Here is a 22724-nt window from a genome sequence, read left to right as displayed (position 1 = left end):
ATAGCTATCAGTAAATAATATAGCTAGCTAATGTCCCCGACATCGTTTGTCTGTATAAAGCGACGTCGATCAAAGCCACGCAGTCGACGGCGCCCCGCGGCGGCGCTGCCGACTTATCTGCCGCACTTTGTACCTATCATTATTATTTTAAGTTATTGGCTTTTGATGAAAGATTTCGTTTACCAAAGAAATAGGTACGAGGAAATCTAATCTCCCAATATTTTTGTGTTATTTTAAACTCGGAAGTAGATACAGTTTAAAGCGATTCACATCAATTGCGTACACGTGACACGTGCGTAGTGACGCGCGTAAACCCCTAACACACCGGGTTACGCATACGTCCACGCTTTACGCAAGCGGTGTGCCATGTTTCACACGGTTCCATACATTACAACGCAATAGTACGCGCTACGTCTACGCTTACGCAGCCTGTGTGAACGAGATATTATGGCTGCTGATGCTGGGACTAATATCTTCGTAAAGCGTAGACATGTAGTTCTTGGTGCGCGTCTTTTCATCAAATTATTAAGTCTGCCAATCCGCACTTATTTAATTTTGTTGTTAATTGTTATACCTATTTAGTACCTATATCTACTTATTAGAATTCGTCAACTTGTCTTGTAAGATGCAATTACACGTTATATTTGTCTGAAGAAATAATTTCCAAAAGCAAATGCAGTAAGCATGTTAGAGAATATTGCAAAGCCGCCAACTCCGAGAGTAACAGGATTCAGCTCCGGATATTGCGTGCAGCCCCCCACGGCGCAGCGGTGCGGGCGGCGGGCTTCGGTAACGTCTCAGGTTCTAACTAGATGATGCCCGCTCTTAGTCCTGCATCATCACTTGCCAGCAGGGTTTTGAGTTATACAATATACATAGTACATATACCTACTCGTAATGCGCTTAATGACTAATAATGACCTTATTTTTGTTTAAATAAAAAAATAGCGAAATGAACATGAACATTTGCAGCACCAGAGGAACCGCGAATATGTTGCCGGCCTTTTAGAAATGCCTGAAGTTTGCTAATGTCCTTCTCAATTCAAACGCATAGTAGAGCAAAAAGCTGTGGAATTGTCCATTTCCTGGGGCGGGAACTGTTTGCGCCGCGAGCGACAATGTCATTACCGTCGGATATAGGCATTCCGTCTGTCTGTCTGTGCGTCTGTCTGCGCGCCTGTCGGCTGAGGTGATCCCTTACTTGCAGTTTTGTTTGAATATCATGACGATCGCACCGCGATGCTCAACTACTTAAGGTGGAAGCGACGGGCCTGCCCGCGAAATTCAAATTTAATTTGGTTTTTCGCAATTTGTAAACTAATACGACAACGTAGGCTTATGGTATTTTATATGCGACAGTGGCAGTATCATCCTCACAGGTTCATATACTTTACTTGAAAGGGTCCAGTTTAAGAAATTAATTCTAGTACTTATCGACTAATTTGTGAGAATAGTCGATACTACAAAAAAAACCAAAGCGAAAACCCAAATTAAAGAATTTCGCGGGCAGGCCCGTCTCATGCCCCTTAAACATAAAAAAGTTAAAAAACCCATCAAGTGCGAGTCGGAGTCGTACACGAAGGGTTCCGTACCATCATACACAATGTGTACTTTTTGCATGACGGCCATTTTGGAATTCGTCATCTTGGGTTTTTAGTATTAGTTGTACTTGTTTAAAAGTACTACCTACAAGAGTACTTAGTGGCAATAGAAATACATAGATACTCCGTGAAAAGTTGAACTCTCTAGTCTCTATCTATTACGTGTTATTTCGGTTTATGAGATATACATCATACAGCCCACTGACTGACATACAGACGGCGGAGTGCGGCGACGTCAGTGACAGGGGCCCGTAACCGTTGTTGGCACCTTCACATACGGAACACTAAAAGCGTTTAGCACGTTGCTCCTGTCGCCAACAAGTGTCCAAACGACAGATGTAATTGTAGATACCCAAGTATAAATTGTTACGGCTATACTCACGTAACAATTTATACTTATATGTATACTTGATGGAAATCACTCACGACAGTTTAAACGTTAAATGTAATTGTAAAATACATACAAGCACTACATTGGTTCCGCTCACGGACGACCCGAGCTGAATCTTAATTCCGTACTTTTTCATCCTGGGTTTTACGTAGCAATCATTTTATATAAATTATTACTATTACTATCGGTACCTAACCTATGATTATTTGATGTGATAGGATTTGGTTACAGACCGCTACGTTGTTGGCCAAGTGCGGAGGCAGACTTCACACACCTTTGAGAACATTATGCAGAACTCTCGGGTAGGCATACGGGGTTCCTTGCGATGTTTTCCTTCATCGTTAAAGCAAGTGATATTTTTAATTGCTTAAAACGCACATTACTAAGTCGGTTAATATAAAAAATACAGCTAAATTCTGCCTATTAGCATGCAATATCACATCACACTAATATTATAAAGGCGAAAGTTTGTGTGTATGTGTGTGTGTTTGTATGTTTGTTACTTCTTCACGCAAAAACTGCTGGACAGATTTAACTGAAATTTGGAATGGAGATAGATAATATCCTGGATTAGCACATAGGCTACTTTTTATCCCGGAAAATCAAAGAGCTCCCACGGGATTTCGATAAACCTAAATCCACGCGGGTGAAGTCGTGGTCATCGGCTAGTGCTATAATATAACAACTTGTCTAATATATGGTTTGGTAAAATTAGTCACATTAAAAATATTATAATATCTATTTGTAACAAAATGTCAAAAATTACAATTTTAAAACTTTTTTGAGAGGTAAATAATCAGTCTTTTCTAGCGAAGATTCGTATGTCTATGGTCTTTTCTAACAATAGTTTCTTCAATATTCTCCCTACTCGCGTTTCAATGATATTATGGCTGGGCCACTATCATGTGTTCTATACTCATTCACTTCAGCTTCGCCACCCGTTGCGCTGTCGGTTACTCTGGTTCTCCTGCGGACCTCCTCATTCCTGATTTGATCACGTAGAGAATTTTGGCGGAATAAATTGAATAAAAACATTACTGAGAGCCAGGTGAGGGGCAAATTATGGAAAAAATGCAATTTTCGCCGCGATTGTACAACAAGAGATCAATCAGACGCGCGGCGCCGCGGGGCGCGCACAGTCGCGCCATTTGCATACCCGCCTACTGCCTACTGCCTACCTACCACGCGCAGAGACGCGTGACGAGCATTGTGATGAGGCGTTGGAATGTACCCTACAATTGTTACAGTGTACATTCCAACACCGCTAACTACCTGCCAATTGTATCCACGATGGTTATCTAAGTACGACATGGAAATCGAAATATCTTGTTTTTAACCCCCGACCCAAAAAGAGGGGTGTTATAAGTTTGACGTGTGTATCTGTGTGTCTGTGTATCTGTGTATCTGTCTGTGGCACCGTAGCGCCTAAACTAATGAACCAATTTTAATTTAGTTTTTTTTTGTTTGAAAGGTGGCTTGATCGAGAGTGTTCTTAGCTATAATCCAAGAAAATCGGTTCAGCCGTTTGAAAGTTATCAGCTCTTTTCTAGTTACTGTAACCTTCACTTGTCGGGGGTGTTTTAAATTTTTAATTTACACTTGTATTTAAATTTATTTAAAAAAAAACGGTCAGATTCGCGTCCCGAGGGTGTTTTTTCCGATATTTTCACGAGAAATCAAAAACTATTATGCATAAAAATAAATAAAAATCTGTTTTAGAATGAACAGTAAAGCCCTTTCATATGATACCCCACTTGGTATACCTACTTAGATACAAGTAGTTATCTTACATTGAAAATTGAAATACATTTTAATTATTTTTTAAATTATGTTACCACAAATTCACGGTTTTCGGATTTTTTCCTATACTTATGCTATAAAACCTACCTACCTGCCTTTCATAATTCTAGTCTGTACCATCGTTCAAGAAATAACACTTTGAATTTTCATGGCGGATAGAGTATTAGGTCTATGAGCGGCTATTTTGAAATTTTTACTAAGTGTTTGTTATAGCGGCCATGAAAATTTCAACTCTCTGCCTATTACGGTTCATGAGATACATCTCGCTGTCACACAGACGGACGGACAGACGGACGGACGGGGGAAAGCTATTAGGGATTAGGGTTCCGTTGGCACCCTTCGCGCACGGAACCGCGTTCAAACAGCACCGTCCATTGTATTCCCAACATTAGGAAGAGTGGATTAATTTAAAATCAAACTGAGCAGTTTGTTTATCCAAAAGATCAACAGATCTCATGCAATATTAAACTCTCCCGGAGGGATGCTCCCTGAGTGGGTGGGGGGGGGGGGCACTGGGGGCGTGGCCGGAACCGGATGTGCGCGGATATTGACGTTTTGTTTGTTTTACAACTTTGTATTAAGTAGGTACCAAAGTTGATTCAAAAATCAAAACTAACATCTATAATTCTATACTTTGATTTTTGCTCCGTTTGATCCAGAGATTACTTGTCACAAAAACTTACAAACTTTACCTCTTTATAATATCAGTACAGTGTGTGTTGTTATTGTGGAGATGCGAGGGTAAAGATGGACGGAATGCGATAATGCGTCGGTTAATATATTACCAGCTACGGATTTGTGATACTGAGCTGTATAGGGTTGCCATCTATATATGTTTATGAAAAGACTAGGTGACGTCCGCGACTTGTTCGCGTGGATTAAGGTTTTTATAAATTCCCGAAGGAACTGTTTGATTTCCCGGTATGAAAACAGCCTATGCCACTCTCCAGGCCTTAAAATATATCGGTGCAAGAAATCCTCTCGATCCGATACTCCGTTGCTGCAGCATTGAAGTAAATAGAAACAAACCCACAAAAAAACAAAAAAAATTGTCTGACTGACTAAGATAATACCTAGCATACAGCATATAACACACTTAATAATGAGTTTAAGAATTTGAAATTTTGTAGGAAGCTAAAATAACTAAACCACAGGTAGGTATGGTGAAAAAAAGGTAAGTAATTTATATTACTTACCTGAGGTAAGAGGAGGTTCCGTTCCCGCCCCGCATCAACTATTTATACTAACTAAATGATTCTCATTTCATTTCACGGATTTTTTCAACTTTTTAGGGTTGCGGACGACCGTATGAAACCCCTTTATAGGATCACACGCCTGTCTATCCGTCTGTCACAGCCAATTTGCACCGAATCTACTGAAATTACAGTACACATGAGTTTTGTATGAAAGTCCGCCATTTTTCAAGCTATTCGTGGATATCATGAATAGCTTAATGCTCGCGACTATGTCCGCGTGGATGACACCATCAACTCTTTACTTTGAATTTTTTAAAATCCTTTCTTAGCGGATAGCGTTGTAACAGCGCTATCGGCATGTGTTTCAGCCCGATCCGTCCAGGTGCAGTAGTTTGAACTGTGCGTTGATCATAGACACCATATCTATGGCGTTGATAGATGAGTCAATCAGTCCGTCCGCTTTTCCTTTTATATACATATATAGATTAGTGGTTAAAATGAAGATATAGGTAGGTTCGTGTTTCAGCATTTTTGGAAATCACCGATTTTATCATACTTACTTATTCACCGATTTTTTAAATTCGACCCGAGCAGTGTTGGGGCAGGGCAGTTAGTGAAGTATCACTCTACCTATATCAGGAAAGTGTGTATGTTAGTTGTTTTGTCCTTCAAACACGCCGCAGCGGTGAGAGGGATCGACGTACCTAATATTTTTCATGTCACGGGCATCAGCTAGTTTCATAAATCATAACAATAGGTAGAGTAATTTTAAATACATATCAAAAATTGCGAAACCGGCATCGAACCTGCGTCTTCTGGGTTCGCGGCAATTTCTGGTATGTAGGATCCTAAGTATTTAAAAATTATTTGGAAACCTTGAAGTGTGGGTCAAAACACTCTCATAAAAACTAGAAAAATAGGTAGAGTGGTAAACAGCCGCAGCAGAATTCTGCTACCAGCAAATCTTGAGCCAGTTGACAAAACAGAAATCCTCAAAATTTGCCCTCCCGGGAGCGCAACCCGGCCAGCCCGCGCCAGCACTGCGCCACAGGTCGTCACGACACGACAATCGATATATTGTGTGTATCGTGTCGCGGCGGGGGGGAGGGGGGCGCGCCGCGGGAACTCATTAGTTAATGAGCAGCGGACAGGGGGGTCGCCGGGTCGCAGGTTCCAATCTGTTGCTTTTAGGGTTCCACAACTGCACACATAACGAGCAACACATGGGACACTTCGTAGCCTGTCTATATTTTGTCCGTCAAAAATCTTCAACACATTCAATCAAACCGATAGGGTTACTTCCCGTTGACCTAGCGTCATGTAAGGCAGGTAAGTACGTAACCTAACGCGTAGGTATAACTGGCAATGTGTGGCGCAGCTTTCAAAAATAAACGTTTTTAGGGTTCCGTACCTCAAAAAAAATGGAACCCTTATAGGATCACTTTGTTGTCTGTCAAGAAAACCTATAGGATACTTTCAGCTGACCTAAAATCATGAAATTTAGCAGATAGGTAGGTCTTATAGCACAAATAAAGGAATAAATCCGAAAACCGTGAATTTGTGGCTACATCATTAAAAAAAAATATGTTCGATAAACACTTTCCGTGAAAATTCACTGAAGAAAAAAGTTTCAAATGAACATAATTTCAAAGTAGCAATAATGCCCAGTTCAGGTCGCTACTCTCCCGCGTCGTGTTCGCCCAGGTCTTTACAAAGTGAATCACTTTTCGTTCAGTGCTCAGTAGTGAGTCGGCACTTGTGTAGTTCTTTTGTGCGGAAACTGAAGTCAACTGTTGAATCAACAAATTAGTTTGACGCCTCATTCCTTTATTTCCTTGTGCGAGTGCTGCAGACGCGCGATTCGTTGTCTTAAGACAAGAATGTCGCACACACAGATAACATAAATACAGTCGTGTAAGTATCTAAACCCATACGAATTATAAATGCGAAAGTGTCTGTCTACTGGCTTTTCACAGCTCATCCGTTCAACCAATTTTGACAAAATTTGGTGCATAGATAGCTTGCCTCCTGGACACGGACATAATCCATAGATTACTTTTAATCCTGGAAAATTGAGGAGTTACCACGGGATATTAAAAACCCCAATCCACGCGGGCGAAGCCGTGAGCATCACCTAATAGAAAAGGAAAAGCCGACACTGATTCTATCAACGCAATACAAACTATTGGACGAATCGGCTCTCGCATGCAGATAGATAGCTAAATTATGACGTGGATTTTTGAAAATTCAACCCCTAAAAGAGTAAAATACGGGGTTGAGAATATTAAACGTGGATGAAGTCATGGTCACGTCATGTCGGCGAAGCGCAGAGCGCCGCGGAAAGCCCACCTCCATAATGATCTGAAAAGTGTGTGATGATTATACCTAAATTAAAATTACAACATGGGGTTACTCAAGGGGCGACCAATTAATTCTTAAAAGACCGGCAACGCATCGGTGGTACCTCTGGTGCTCCAAATGTTCATGGGCGGCGGTAACCACTTCACATAAGGTGACCCGCCTGCTCGTTTACTCATTATTTCAATATACAGGGTGTTTGGTAATTAGTATATAATGACGACACGTACCCATGCTACTATGATCTGATAAATACAATGCTGAAGTATAGTGACGAAATAAAATTATACAAATTTCCATACAAAATTAAAAAAAAAATATGTCAAAGTTTTCATGACCCTAACGTGCCTTAACTCACTGACTAACATCTTTAGATTCCAACGATCTCAGTGAGTTAGGGCACGTTAGGGTCATGAAAACTTGGACATAAAAAAAAATTAAAATTTTGTATGGAAATATGTATAATTTTATTTCGTCATTTTACTTCAGCATTGTATTTATCAGATCAAAGTAGCATGGGTACATGTCGTCATTATACAGGGTGGCCAGAGAAGTGACGTCCAAAAGCAAAATTTGGGTGCTTCATATGGAGAGGTATCCAAATCACCCCCATGTATGTTACGCGATTTTTTGTAGTTTTCAAGTTATGATTTTTTTTAATAGGTTTTTAAAAATTTCGACCAGCACGGCTTTAAACATTTTTTTAAAAAAAACCAAGACCATTTTTTGCAGTTTTTTTTTGTAATTTAATCGTTATGAGCAGTGCTTTAATGCTCAAAAATAATCAGGTTCGTAGCGTTAAGGAAAACTGCAAAAACTTTGAACTAAATCAGAAAAATTTCGTTCAAGCGAGTAGGACTTGAATTTTCAACATTAAATTAAAAATTGAAAACGCTGGTTTTTTAGTTTTAAATTAACTTTAAAAACTGCGCTTGGCTCTTAGGTTTATTAATAATTATACAAGTTACCAAACAACCTGTATATAAAAAAAAGATGTCTGCCAATCTGCACTTAGTCAACGTGGTGGACTATAGCTTCTTTCTCATTTTGGTGTGGGAGCTGTGCTCAGTAGTGAGCCTGCGACAGGCTGGCGATGATGTGTCGCGAGTGTGCCGCGGCGCAGCGCTGGGGCGCCGCCCTCGCCGGGCGTGTGTGTATGTCGCGGCGGCAGGTTCAATCCCGCTAATTACACCAGCATTGTTGTCGGAGCGGACAACTTGCGGCAGCGCGGCGGGTACGGTGGAAATATTGTTTTTACACCAAAAAAGGTCAAAATTACTCCATCAAATATAATAAGACACATTATAATAGTCCTATGTTTTAGTGTTAAGTAATAGTAGAATTTGGCAGAACCTAACAATAGTACCTATTTAAGATCTGTAAACTACTTAATCCAATTCTAATATTCAATTAGATAATTGAATATGTAGTTTGAAATATTCGCGATCTCTATTTCCTACCAATTACAATCTAGGTACCTATCTTCCAGACAACGACTCAAGAGTGGATCTAAGCATCTAGGCAGCTTCTCGCGTTCCATCTTAGGTTACATCATCACTTTTGTGATTGTAGTATAATCACACTTCACACTAATATTATAAAGGCGAAAGTTTGTATGTGTGCGTGTGTGTGTGTGTGTGTGTGTGTGTTTATGTTTGTTACTCCTTCACGCTAAAACTACTGGACGGATTGGGCTGAAATTTAGATTGAAGATAGATTACACTCTGGATTAGCACATAGGCTACTTTTTATCTCGGAAAATCAAAGAGTTCCCAAGGGATTTTTAAAAAAGTACATCTACGCAAACGAAGTCGCGGGCATCAGCTAGTATTGAATAAAAACTGAGCAAGTGCGAGTCGGACTCGCGTACCGAGGGTTCCGTACCTACTACAGAAGAAGTAAAACGATAAGAGTCGCTTACACTCATCACAAGATCGCGCTTAAAGAAGTTATCACTTCAAAAACTAACAATGCACATAGGTAATGTAATCTAATCACCCATCTAATGAAATGCCAAGGTCAACATCGCTTACCCCTCGCGTGGAGTGGGAAATGGCGCCGCGTACTGAGTTATCTGTAGCAAACAATTAGCTTTGGAGATTACAGCGATTACACTGACGGACTGACAGGGGAGGCTAATACAAGGGTTAATAATGCACACTTGTTGAAACGTTCATCTACTTACGCTATCACCGTTTGGATAAAGAAGGGTTGGACTTGTAATCAAAACCGGCCAAGTGCGACTCGGATTCGCATACAAATGGTTCCGTGCAAGAAATAACACTTTATAGGCCCGATTGTTCAGTCGTCTAATAACTTTTATTTGAGGAATAAAATCCGGTCAAATGCGCGTCAAACTCGCGCACCGAGGTTTCCGTACTTAGGTATTTTTTCCGCCATTTTTCATGATAAATCAAAAACTATTATTCATAAAAATAAACAAATAGTATCTTTCATTACAAGTGCGGAAAGGCTGTCATTGCAAAGAGTTCCGGCAAATGTCTACCCGAGCCGAGGCGTAGCTGAAGGCGAGGGTTGACAGTCGGAACGAGTTGCAATGACGGTTCCGCACGTGTACTGAACGACTATTTTTAATACAGTTGCGAAAAAATGAAGCAATTTAATAAAATAATAAAAACACAATAATCTCAACTAATTTAATTTAATTTAATTTAAAACAACTTTATTGCTAATAGATATAAAAAACTAGGGTCGAAATTACTCATTTTAGGCAACCAACAACTAAACTTGCAAAGAAAATTTCTGAAAAATGGCGCCAACCGTAGAATATAAGTAGAGTTTTTTTTTTCTTCACCCATTCTGGTAGGCAAAGGGAACTATGCCCATACAGCCAAGTCTTCAGTAGAAGTTTTTATTGATATGAAATGAAAATGAAATTTAATGAGATGAAATGAAATGAAACCTAACCAAACTCATTCAATCAAATCATTAAATCTGATATTGAAACAAATTAGTAGCTTCTTTTTAGAAATATTCGTATTTGCATGTATCATAAAAACTTCTATGATTTTTTTTAGTAAAAACTTCATGGTTGGTTTTTCTTTTTAATATTTTGACAGTTGGGAAAGAAAAAGCACGAGTGCGGGAAAGGTAAAGAAAAAGCACGAGTATGTAATAGCCCACATCCCGAACGCTATATATATACGTCCCTGCAATACGCCACTTTTTGAGCAACTGTATTAAAATAGTATATTTCATTACAAGTGCGGAAAGGCTGTCATTGCAAAGAGTTCCGACAAATGTCTACCCGAGCCGAGGCGTAGCTGAAGGCGAGGGTTGACAGTCGGAACGAGTTGCAATGACGGTTCCGCACGTGTACTGAACGACTATTTTTAATACAGTTGCGAAAAAATGAAGCAATTTAATAAAAACACAATAAACTCAACTAACTTAATTTAATTTAAAACAACTTTATTGTTAATAGATATAAAAAACTAGGGTAGAAATTACTCATTTTAGGCAACCAACAACTAAACTCGCAAAGAAAATTTCTGAAAAATGGCGCCAACCGTAGAATATAAGTAGAGTTTTTTTTTCTTCACCCATTCTGGTAGGCAAAGGGAACTATGCCCATACAGCCAAGTCTTCAGTAGAAGTTTTTTATTGATATGAAATGAAAATGAAATTTAATGAGATGAAATGAAATGAAACCTAACCAAACTCATTAAATCTGATATTGAAACAAATTAGTAGCTTCTTTTTAGAAATATACGTATTTGCATGAATCATAAAAACTTCTATGAATTTTTTTAGTAAAAACTTCATGGTTGGTTTTTCTTTTTAATATTTTGACAGTTGGGAAAGAAAAAGCACGAGTGCGGGAAAGGTAAAAAAAAAGCACGAGTATGTAATAGCCCACATCCCGAACGCTATACGTCCCTGCAATACGCCACTTTTTGAGCAACTGTATTAAAAAATCTGTTTTAGAATTTGGATTTCTGTGTTCATGAGAATATGCCTACCTGTGAAATAAGAAAATACTAATTATTTTCACGAACACATTTTAATTTTTCCGGAACACTAAAAAACCACTCATCGTACTTTCATCGTACTTATTTAATAGTTTGAAACGCACATCTCCGAAAAACTGCGTACAGTTAGACATGCGTGTTTGATCGAACCCGCGACCCGACTGTACAATAACAGCCAAGAACTCGAAGATATCTTCTCAACAATTCACTTTCAACAACATCTCGCATCTTTTAGGTACTTACCTCATCAATAATTATTTATTATCACCTCTACATCATTGTTTGACAATCAGAAAGTGTACAATAGTAGCCAATTAGAAAAACTGACTTTGACTTTGATAACCTTCAGCGATGGTTAGTGACATCACGAAGCAAAACAGACATATCTATTACACCATAATCGGATCAGCTAAACGGTTCCCACATCAAATTAACCCTTTCACTTGTGGATTGTGCACACAGGGGCGTGTTTGTTTGTTGGCGTACTACGCTGTACCTCCCCAACTCAAACACGCGCGGGAATTAGCTACTTACATTAATTGCTCCGTCAATATTAATACTTACTACTAGCAATCCGCCCCGACGCCGCTCGAGTGCAATCAAATGAATATGAGCTAACTAGCTGACGCCCGCGATTTCGTCCGCGTGGATTTAGGTTTTTTGAAAATCCCGTGGGAACTCATTGATTTTTTGGCATAAAAAGTAGGTAAGCCTATGTGTTAATCCAGGATATTATCTATCTCCATTCCGAATTTCAGCCAAATCCGTCCAGTGTTTTTTGCGTGAAGTAGTAACAAACATACACACACGCACATACTTACACACAAACTTTCGCCTTTACAATATTAGTGTGATACCTACTTACCTAGCTAGAATGAAGTAGGAAGGTAAATGATGCCCGCGACTTCGTCTGTGCGGATTTAGCTCTAAAAATTCAGTCCTTAGTCAGAATCCTAGTCAGTAATGCAGTCGAGGGCTAACTTGTGTCTGAATAAAAAAACATCCTATTCCTATGGCGTCTCTTTGATTTTTGGGGATAAAAATAGTCTTTTTGCAATCTTTGGAAATACTTAGGCGATGTCTGCAACTTCGTCTATGCTTTAGGATTTTAAGCTCGTATGGAAAGTCTTTGATTTTTGATAAAAAGAGCTTATTCTTGCCTGGGATGTAGGCATGGTGAGTCTGCAAAACATTTCATCAAAATTGGTTCAACATATTACGGGCTGTAAAAAGTAGTCACATAGTTTCGTATCTATAATATTAAATATTGATTTCTTTTTAATTTGTACCATAATAGGTACCTACCTTCCTACCTAATTTCTAGATCATTTTTGTGCCTTCTTTTAAGCTTTCCAACCGATCGCGACGGGCCTTCTAAGCCTCCGCTGTCCGTCCGTCTAACTATTAGTGAGTGGTACCTATCTCATGAACCTTCTCTACCTATTGGTAGAGACTTGAAATTTTGACAGTTTTCAAATTTCGTACTTTGATGTGTTAGTTTAGGCAGCCGAACGCAGAACTCTGACCGCCGTAGACCGCTATAGTTGTAGACCGATGGCTGAGGATCGACGCCTTGTTAGTCAACAACATTGAAGCATCGATGTATATGGATGGGCTCTTCGAAGATAAAAAACGCGCTCAAAAAGTCAAGAGAAATTGCAAAAGTCTCTTGACTTTGTCAATGACGATGACGGAAGATTCAAGCGTATTTTTGCGGACGGAATTGTATGGGAAAGGCTAATCCATATACATCGATGCATTGAAGTGATGAAAATCAATAAACATCTCTCCAGTCTTCCCGAGATGAGCCATTAACTTGTTATTGACAGGAACATCCGGAAATCAACCAAAAACACAAAAACCAACACAAAATCAACCTTAAGCTCTACCAATAAAAACCAAAATTAAGTAACACTCGAAATCTCTACAAGAAAATTTGGAAATCCTTACGAATTGACATTTTTAATGTGACAAGTTCAACTGAAACCAATGTTATTTGCGGTTCGAAAACCGTTTGCTGAACGATTTTTACTCTTACTACTTCGTAATAAGACATACAGTATATTAAACAGGTAAAAATATTTATGACAGGGTATTTAACCGCGAACATAACTTTTTACGTTTTCGTAACAATTTTCTCAAGAAATATAGCTCTTATTGCGAAGAAAATAAGAGTACAGCGTGTGTAGAGCGGGTGCACTGTAAGTTTGTAAAATGAGACAAGCAAATAATATAGGTATTTTTGATTCAACACGGCGGGACACCTTACTGGGGTGACCATGACACAGAACTTTATGGTAGCGTCCTCTTCATCTAAGGTCAAAGGAAAAACCCATAATTAACAGCCAGGTAAATTGGTTTTTCTAAAATCTTACCAATATTCGCCACAATACAGGTTACCTAGTGTGGAGAGTTGGAGACCATAAGCAAACGACATTGTTAAAACTGTCTGAAAATAAAGATTTTTTATTTTTATATTTTAAACTAGCTGATGCCCTCGAGTTCGCGTGTATGTAAGTTTTCAAACATCCCGTGGAAACTTTTTGATTTTCAGGGATAAAAAGAAGTTAAGTATATTATGACATTCTTAAAGTTTTCAATTACATCCAATCAAAAAATCAAATTAATCCGTTGCTCCTTTGTGACGTGATTGAAGAACAAACAAATACACTTTTACATTGATCACGGGTACGTGTGGGTAGCCCGACATTTTTCAAGTTAATATATATTCATGAAAATTATGTATAAAATGATAAAAGAGCGTGGATTTCATCGCTGGCATATATCTATCTCCTGCCCCCCTATCGGCTAAAAATCTATCAATCATTAAAGGACAGCATCAATGTCAAAACATGGTATTTAGTCAACGGGATTGGCCAAAGACCATGTTTTGACATTGATGCTGTCCTTTAATGATTGATATATTTTTAGCCGATAGCCCCCCCCCCCCCCCCCCCCCTGAGTAAAGTCAGTACATCTCAGAGTCGGGACTCGTCCGTGCGGCGGCGCGCGCGCGGTCTCCGCGGCGTTGCGGCTGACACGAGTGACGCACAAAGAGCGGAGATTGAGCCGAGATTAAACTCTTACCCAACACTTATTTATTGCGTATCGACTGCTTGTGTGTCTGTACGTACTTAGTACATACCTACCGCACCCGCTAAGCCCCGTAACTGAGGGCTACCCGCTACAGCCACGCAGCGAGGCAATGCCGGTCCCACGAGTGTTACTATGAGCCTTAATCATCATAAGTACGACATCTTCACTTTGACGTTCAAATCTTATTACTTATACAACTCTGCAAGTTAATACCTAGTCTGCCTACATGTGATTTAGTAAGTACTTAGGTAAATTAAATTTTTCGTCAACACATTTTCATTTCTTTTTTGTGTGATAATATTCACAAATTCACGGTTTTGGTTTTATTTCTTTTTTTGTTAAGACCTACCTACGTAATACCTGCCAAATTTCATGATTCTAGGTCAACGGGATGTACCTACTCATGTAGGTACCCTAAGTATATAGATTTTCTTGACAGACACGACAGATGGACTGATAGACAGATAGATAGAGAACAAAGTGAGATAAGGGTTCCGTTTTTCCTTATGAGGTACGGAACCCTAAAAATAACGAATGGTTCATCAATGCTACTGTTGTAAATTCTACGTTCTAAGCTTCGTAGTTTGCGACATCAGCATCGAGTTGCTTTCTATTCTGTAACATAAGTAGGATACCTAGGTATACCTACATACCTATATTTCAGAGAGTGTGTGCGAGAGCTTTTTGACCTGGGTTGTCCTTCATCTAAATACTATTGTACCGCAAGGCATCGACAAGCTCTGCATCCGTAAATTCTATAGACACGCACGAAGCGATTTGCTTCCCCGTTTCTGATATCAACCACTTAAGATATGGGTACCTTCAAGTTAACAGTGAATAGGTATACCTAGGCATTTTATAGGCACCATCAAATTCAAATTCAAAATATTTTTATTCAATTAAACTTTTATCCTTTTACATGTGCTTTTGAATCGTCAAAATCTACCATTGCTTGGTAGATCACACATCATTGCTATCCGCGATCTTAAACAAGCCCTTCAGTTCAGTCTATTTGTCCAACATTGCAATCTCAAAAATTATTATTTAGGATTTATTTGGATTTCTCAATTTTGATTTGAACTTGTTGAGAGATATTAATTAGGACTGTAACCAGGTAAGTAGGTACTTACTTATAATTACCTAATACCTATTACCTAAGTACCTAGATCTTATGGAAAAGTTTAAAACCACAAAAACATACAAATCAAATGAATACCTACGTCAATGTACTCAGGTAGCCAAATGAATTATTGGAATCAAGAGTTTAGTGAGCATTACCTAAGTACAAGTTTATTTTTTGTGTAAAAACCTCAAGAGCAAGTCGGCGCGCCGCAGCTCAGGTGTTTGAGAAAAATAACATGTTATTTGCATAATTTATATAACATACCTACTGGTATATATTTTTTTATTACTATGTTCTTAGTTCGTGAATTTCCATACCGATCTTATTTATTTTAATTGCGGTAATAAAAACCCAGACGTTCTGTCTCTAGGACCTACCGACGAAGCTGCTATACATTCCATTCTATGGAAAGTACCTATATACCTACTTAATATGCGACAGGTAGAAATGGCAATAGGGGCGTGAGGCGGGGGGACGTCCCGCACACCCGCACGTCACCTGCACCGGGTTAGCGCGGGGGGTGTGCGGGGCGTCCCCACCCCGATTGCCATCTCAGCCTGTCGCGCTCTGTGGGTAGGCAAAGACACTTGGTCTGACAAAGGGTTTACTTTGAACCCCGATCGTTTGATGGCTAAGTTCTTATTTGTAACTAGATGAAGACCGCGACTTCGTCCGCGTAGGTTTTTTTACGACCTCCCTGACACAGTGGTAAGCGCTGTGGTCTTATTAGTGGGAGGTCCCGGGTTCCATTCCCGGCAGGGGTTTGGTATATTATAATTTGTAAATCTCTGGTCTGGTTTGGTGGGAGGCTTCGGCCGTGGCTAATTACCACCCTACTTATCTGCAAAGCCGTGCCGCCACGCGAATTAGCGTTCCAGTACGATGCCGTGTAGAAACCATCAAAGGGGTAGGTATGGGTTTTATAAAAAAACTGCCATAAGGACCCCTTCCAGGTTAGCGCGCTTCCATCTTAAGCTGTATCATCACTTATCACCATGCGAAATAACAGTCAAGGGCAAACTTGTATCTGAATATCTAATAATGAAAGTTTTCATTTTTTTAATGTCGTTTGTGTTATCGGGCCAATAAAGTCCCCTTCCACGAGATTAGAAATGAATAAAAATAAAAACATACTTATAGGTAAGTAAAGGGTCACGACCTTCAACAATGGAGAACTGATACGACTACTGAGACTAGAGAACTTACCTTAGGAGGAAACAAAACGAAGGCATCAGTTCACACACACACACACACACACACAAACTGATCGAACTAAACCCTCCTTTTTGAAGTCAGTTAAGAAACAAACACTAAAAATGCTTTTTTCACCAAAAACACCCAGCACTAGCAATCTTTCTCCCTTTCGAGCACTAACTGACGTAGGGGGTGGTGCTCCAGGGGGTGGGGCCTGGGGTGGGCGTGGCCGGGGCACGCCCACGCTTTCAGGAGATCAAATATTTATACTGGAAGGGGTGGGGGGTGCATTCGTAATGTACACTGGGTTGAAGAGATTTGGTGAAGCTGAAGGGTTAGAGAGGTCGTTTGAATGGACCGGGTACATTTCTAGCTGCTTACTGTACACCATTAAAATTCACGGTCAAGTGCGAGTCGGATTCGCATTTGCAGGGTTCCGTACCATCGTACAAGAAATGACACAATTTATTATTATTTTTGAAATTTTTATTAAGGTTATAAACTTATAACGGCTATAGAATGCTAAGTATATGTAGCTACTACACTACCACATTCTGTGAAAATTTCGTCTTTCACCACGAGATAGGTTCAGTCCGGACCCGCCGACAGACGGACGGACGGACAGACGGACGCTTAGTGATAGGGGCTCGTTGGCATCTCTCGACTTAGTACAAGTGACCAGCCAGAGTTGAATTATAAGTCAAAGACAAAGTCAAAGTCAAAGTCAAAATCATTTATTCAAAGTAGGTACCTACTATTGTACTCCTTTTGATGGTCGAAATTGTTAGTACGACATAGTGGTGATAATTAATTACGTATATTAAAACTAAAGCTACGAGGATTCCAAACGCGCCCAAGTCTGAGAAGAGCCCCCAACAAACTCAGCCGGGTATTCTTTTTTTTATTATCACCACTTTACAAAATCACATAAACTTATTAGAACTATCAAAGCTGATTGGCAACTCATTCTCAAGCTTTCGTATCATTTAAATAATCCTTTACATTGTAATAGGATTTTCCAATCAGTTTACGTTTTACGAAAACTTTGAACTTATACTTAGAAGACAAATAAGTCCTATTAGTGGCCAACTGTCCACATTACCAACAACAATGTTGCTAATGTGGACACGTTTTGGCCACTAATAATATGGTTCTTCTATCTATTACACTGGTAATGTTTAAATATCTGCGAGACTAATTTCAGGTTCGGTTGGAAACCTAGGTAGATGTAAAGGCAGAGGTAGGTAGGGGCTGTGATATTTGTGAAAACAAAATACAAATATGATTTTTAAGCTCTCAAAGTGCTGTTTATATCGAGTGACTATAGTTTACACCCGTGACTTCGTCCGCGGACTAGGTACAAACATTTTAAACCCCTACTTTACCCCCTTAAATTATAAATTTAAAAAAAAATGTCTACGTCAAATCATAATACTTAGCTATCATCCCAAGTCCGATCCATCCAGTATAGTTTGTGCTGTGCGTTGATAGATCAGTCACCCAACTATTCCTTTTATTAACCCCCGACCCACAAAGAGGGGTGTTATAAGTTTGACGTGTGTATCTGATCTGTGTAGAGCTTATCGTTTTGAAATGATTCGCCCCACTACCGCAATTTACACATCTAGGGCGCGTTATTTCAAAATAGAGACAAGCTCTACCTGTGTATCTGTCTGTGGCATCGTAGCTCCTAAACTAATGAACCGATTTTAATTTAATTTTTTTTTTGTTTGAAAGGTGGCTCGATCGAGAGTGTTCTTAGCTATCATCCAAGAAAATCGGTTCAGTTACTTTTCTAGTTCGTTGTAACCTTCAGTTGTCGGGGGTGTTACAAATTTTTATTTTACACTTGTTTTATTTAGATTCGTGACAGCGAATACCTACCTATCAATGAATCGCCATGACCCATGTCGATAACTGGATGGGTGACCGGCTATGGTCCGAATTTGGTGTTTGAGTTTTCTCCGTGGCTCTCTCGGTTCGATTAGGCACTAGGCACTTACTACATCAATTACCAAGCTTACATCTGATAATAATACTTAATTATTATCAGATGTAAGCTTGGTAAGTGATAATTATAGTAATTTAACCATCTAAGTAGGTAGCATGGTACATATTATCTAAGTATGGCATGGACATAGGTCGGTAACAAGCTAAGAGTGGAAAGTTCAGTGGAGATGAGAGTCGCGTGCAGAAGGCAGTTCTATTCCACTAGCGAGCCGCCCCAGCTTCGCTCGGCAACGTGGCGTCAGTGAAGTCGGTTATTAACTGACTTCAAAAAAAGGAGGAGGTTCTCAATTAGTCGGAATCTTTTTTTTTATTATATTCATTACAGCATTTTCGATTATAGCTCTCAGTCGGCTTGATTTATTCCGACATCTTGAACAATAATTATCGTCGTATTTCAACTAATTAACACAAAACAATATTAAACTAGGTAAGTACTAAAGGATGCCCGCGACTTCGTCCGCGTGGATTTAGGTTTTTAAAGATCCCGTGGGAGCTGTTTGATTTTCTGGGATAAAAAGTAGTCTATGCCCGTCCCCGGGATATACCTACCTAAGCTGACCCTGTATCGTCAGAATCGGTTAAACTGTTGGGCCGTGAAAGGGTAGCAGACAGATAAACAGATACACTTTTGCATTTATAATATTACTATGGATATAAGGAATAGATACATATAAATCTTCCTATTGAATCACTATCTACTTATTGATAAAAACCGCGTTGAAATCCGTTGCGTAGTTTATAAGATCTAAGCGTAAATACAGAGGGACAGACGGCAGGAAGAGACTTTGTTATACTTACTATCTAGAGAAGAAAACTTGTTGATGGACACTCAGAATACATAATGGAGGTCGCGACCCTCAACAATGACGACAGCGGCGCAGCGACGGAGAAATATTTCCCACTCTGCGAAGATAGGTTCGACTCTATGCCTAGAGCAGCGCACTTTGTTTAGGTAAAGTCTTAAGTTTGAGTTAAAATGAGACAGCTCTTTATGCCAGCAGTATAACGCTGTCTCGTTTTAACAGTCAAAGTCAAAGTCAAAGTGCGCCCTATCGATGTCAGCCTAAGATCTCAGAACAGTATTGGTAGTAAGTAGGTAGGTACCTATCTATACTGATTCATTTACTATTATCGGTTTGACGTAGGGGTTATTCGGAGATTAAAGGCAATCAATATAATAACGATTTGATAAACAACTGCGTGAAGAGCAATAGCTGTGTAAGTTATGACTCACTGCATGATATTATAATGTTATGTTAATAGTGTGCCTACCTAGCTGCACAGATAGTGCATATGGCGGGTTTTCAATTTTCCACCAGCCTGCAACATCTGAGCACACGAGTAGATATCGTGTGATCTAACTATTAAACCCATTCAAAATCTAAATCATTTATTCAAAGTAATATAGGTAGTGTACCTACTAATTACAATAAGAATTGTTAGATATTTTGTAAGATGATATAGTGGTGGTAATTAATTAATTACGTAAACTTAAAACAGCTAAATCTACGAGTTATTACATGAAGTAGGTAAAGTCTGTTACGTTTATTATTCACTAGCTGATGCCCGCGACTTCGTCCGCGTGGATTTAGGTTTTTACAAATCAAAGAAAGACCTTAACTTTCCAAGTACGGATTGGCAAACTTTGCATAGGTACCTACCTATGATAGTATTTTATAAAGAAACACTCAGACGTAAGTACGTTTTCCTTTTGCATATGATATCTAATTGCTTAAAAGTTAAAACGCATATAGGTAGGTAGGTATAACTGCCAAAAGTTAGCGGTGCGTGTCCGGGATCGAACCTCGGCGTCCCGAGCAGGAGGCACACATCTATTACATCTTAGCGTTCTGTAAATCTGTACCAAATACGAAGAGCGAACAAAATATGAAGAGCGTGAGGAAATTTTCGTGTGCGGATTTTTCCTTGATTGAACTTGAGTGTTGACTACGATTGACGCGACGATGCGCTGTGATGAAAGCGAGGTAGCGGTAGCGGTAGCGGTAGAGAGTCGACGCTGACAACAGCTGGAGTAGCTGATAGAGCATCTACCTACTAGGTAGATGCTCTATCAGGTATAGGTACCATGACTCCTACTCGTAACAGGAGCTATTCCGCAGATAAAGGAACTAAGTATCTTATAAAGTTACTAATTAGGTGAGTATGTGCGCGACTTCATCCGCGTGAATATTGGTTTTCAACACAGATGAGTAATTCTCTCATCGGTGGTTTTCAACTTTCGTAACCGAAAGTGCCAACGGGATCCTAGCTACAGCCTCCGCTGTCTGTCCGTCTGTCAGCGGGGATACCTATACCTATCTCATGAACCGAAGAGTTGAAATTTTCACAGACTGTGTATTTCTATTGCCGGCAAACAATAAAAAATCCAAAATGGCCGCCACGCAATTAAAAAAAATTAAAAGTAATTGTAAACAATGGCACGGAACCCCTTCGCGTGCAAGTCCGGTTTTTTTTTTAATTCCGAGGGATGTTTTTGATTTTCCGGGATAAAAAGAAGCCTACACGTAGGTAGGTACTATACCGGTTTTAGGGATAGGTACCTACCACATATTATCTCGGTACAAATTGATTATATACATATATTATAATATTATTATAAGCTGTAAAAAGCTCGCAAACAGACAGACGGACCCACTCTCGCGTTAATTATAATAAGTATAAATATTTAAGTTAAAATGATTAAGTAAATATAATAAATAGCCACTAATTAAGCTATAAATAAGCAAGTAAGTGGGTTGTTTGAATTAATATGGAAATATGAATGCAGCAATTAAGTGTAGGCTTAGTAGGTATTCCCCTGACCGGTGAGTGCAGGCTACACTTACCAGTTGAGTGGGAAAATACCTATCTGTGAGGTAAGCAGATAGCAGTTATAGATATGTGTAGAACGGCCTTAGGTATATCATAAGGGCAGTGACTTCCTGTGAAAGGGTTTATAGTTCGAGGCTAACTACAAGCTTACTTACTTATTTCTAAACTTTTTTTCTTTCTTCTTTCAAAAAATGCTGACCCGCTTTTCGCGCCGTAGTAGTTAAAAAATGTCCTAATATTCGAGAGATTAGGGCTTGGGGGCTGCGATTGCGGACCTCTAAATTTTCCGAATTTTATATCACTTGCTTTACTGGTGAAGAGAAACATCGTGAGGGAACCTGCATGCTTGTGAGTTCTCCATACTTGTTCTCAAATGTTTGTTTTGTTTAAAAAGCCTTGATAGCTCCACGGTTAAAAGAGCGGGATTAAATTCGAAAGGTCGTCGGTTCAAATCCCACCCGATGTCGGATGCACTATATTGTCGTACTTACCTGCCTACTCACAGATCAGGGAATAAGTTTCCTACTCCTAGCACAAGCTTTATGCTTAGTTGGAGCGGGAAAGGGCCTGGGCACTGGGCTAGCGCGGCGGGCTATGGCCTAAACCCTTCTCATTGTGTGTTCAGTAGTGAGCTGGGATGGGTGGATCAGGACGATAATGATAGAGAGATAAAGCATTGAATACTTACCTCCCTAGTTACTTTAATACTAGGTGGTTGTTCAAGTATTCAACCAATCTTAGAGTGCCTGTCACAGAATTGGGAATAATATAGGTAGGTAGTATTCCTGTGCTGCCTGTCCAGTCGGCAGCAAAGCTAGCTTTGATGATGACTGGCCTAGACTAACCACCCGAAACACACAGTGACTGACGCTGTAGGTAGGCACTAGGTACATCAGTGTTCTAACAATAAACTGATTATAATTTATACAGCTCTACCTATTGTTATATCGCTCCGTCGACTGAATAACATCTCCGCTCGCTCCTCTCCGTGGACTGCCTTCCTAACTGAGCTCGTCCTCAATCGTCGAGGTATTTAGTTCCGCGTTCGGTCAGCACGCCCACCTAACAATAGCTGTTTAGCATACAAACGCACAAATAACGCTATTTACTACTAAATAACATAACGTTTCA

At 39.6% G+C, this 22724-nt stretch overlaps 1 protein-coding gene across 1 annotated transcript in view; it reads left to right on the top strand.

The window, feature by feature from the left end:
- Window positions 1-7907, top strand: part of LOC123879515 (mitochondrial coenzyme A transporter SLC25A42) — a 32713-nt gene extending 24806 nt beyond the window's left edge. Inside the window, exon 10 of the transcript XR_006799023.1 lies at window positions 7896-7907. The gene's annotated coding sequence lies outside the window, so the exon portion shown is untranslated. The remainder of the gene's footprint in view (window positions 1-7895) is intronic.
- The last annotated feature ends 14817 nt before the right edge of the window (window positions 7908-22724 follow it).

This window comes from Maniola jurtina, chromosome 28 (assembly GCF_905333055.1).
Source record: "Maniola jurtina chromosome 28, ilManJurt1.1, whole genome shotgun sequence".
Lineage (NCBI taxonomy): Eukaryota > Metazoa > Arthropoda > Insecta > Lepidoptera > Nymphalidae > Maniola > Maniola jurtina.
This window is presented reverse-complemented; position numbering and strand designations above follow the sequence as displayed.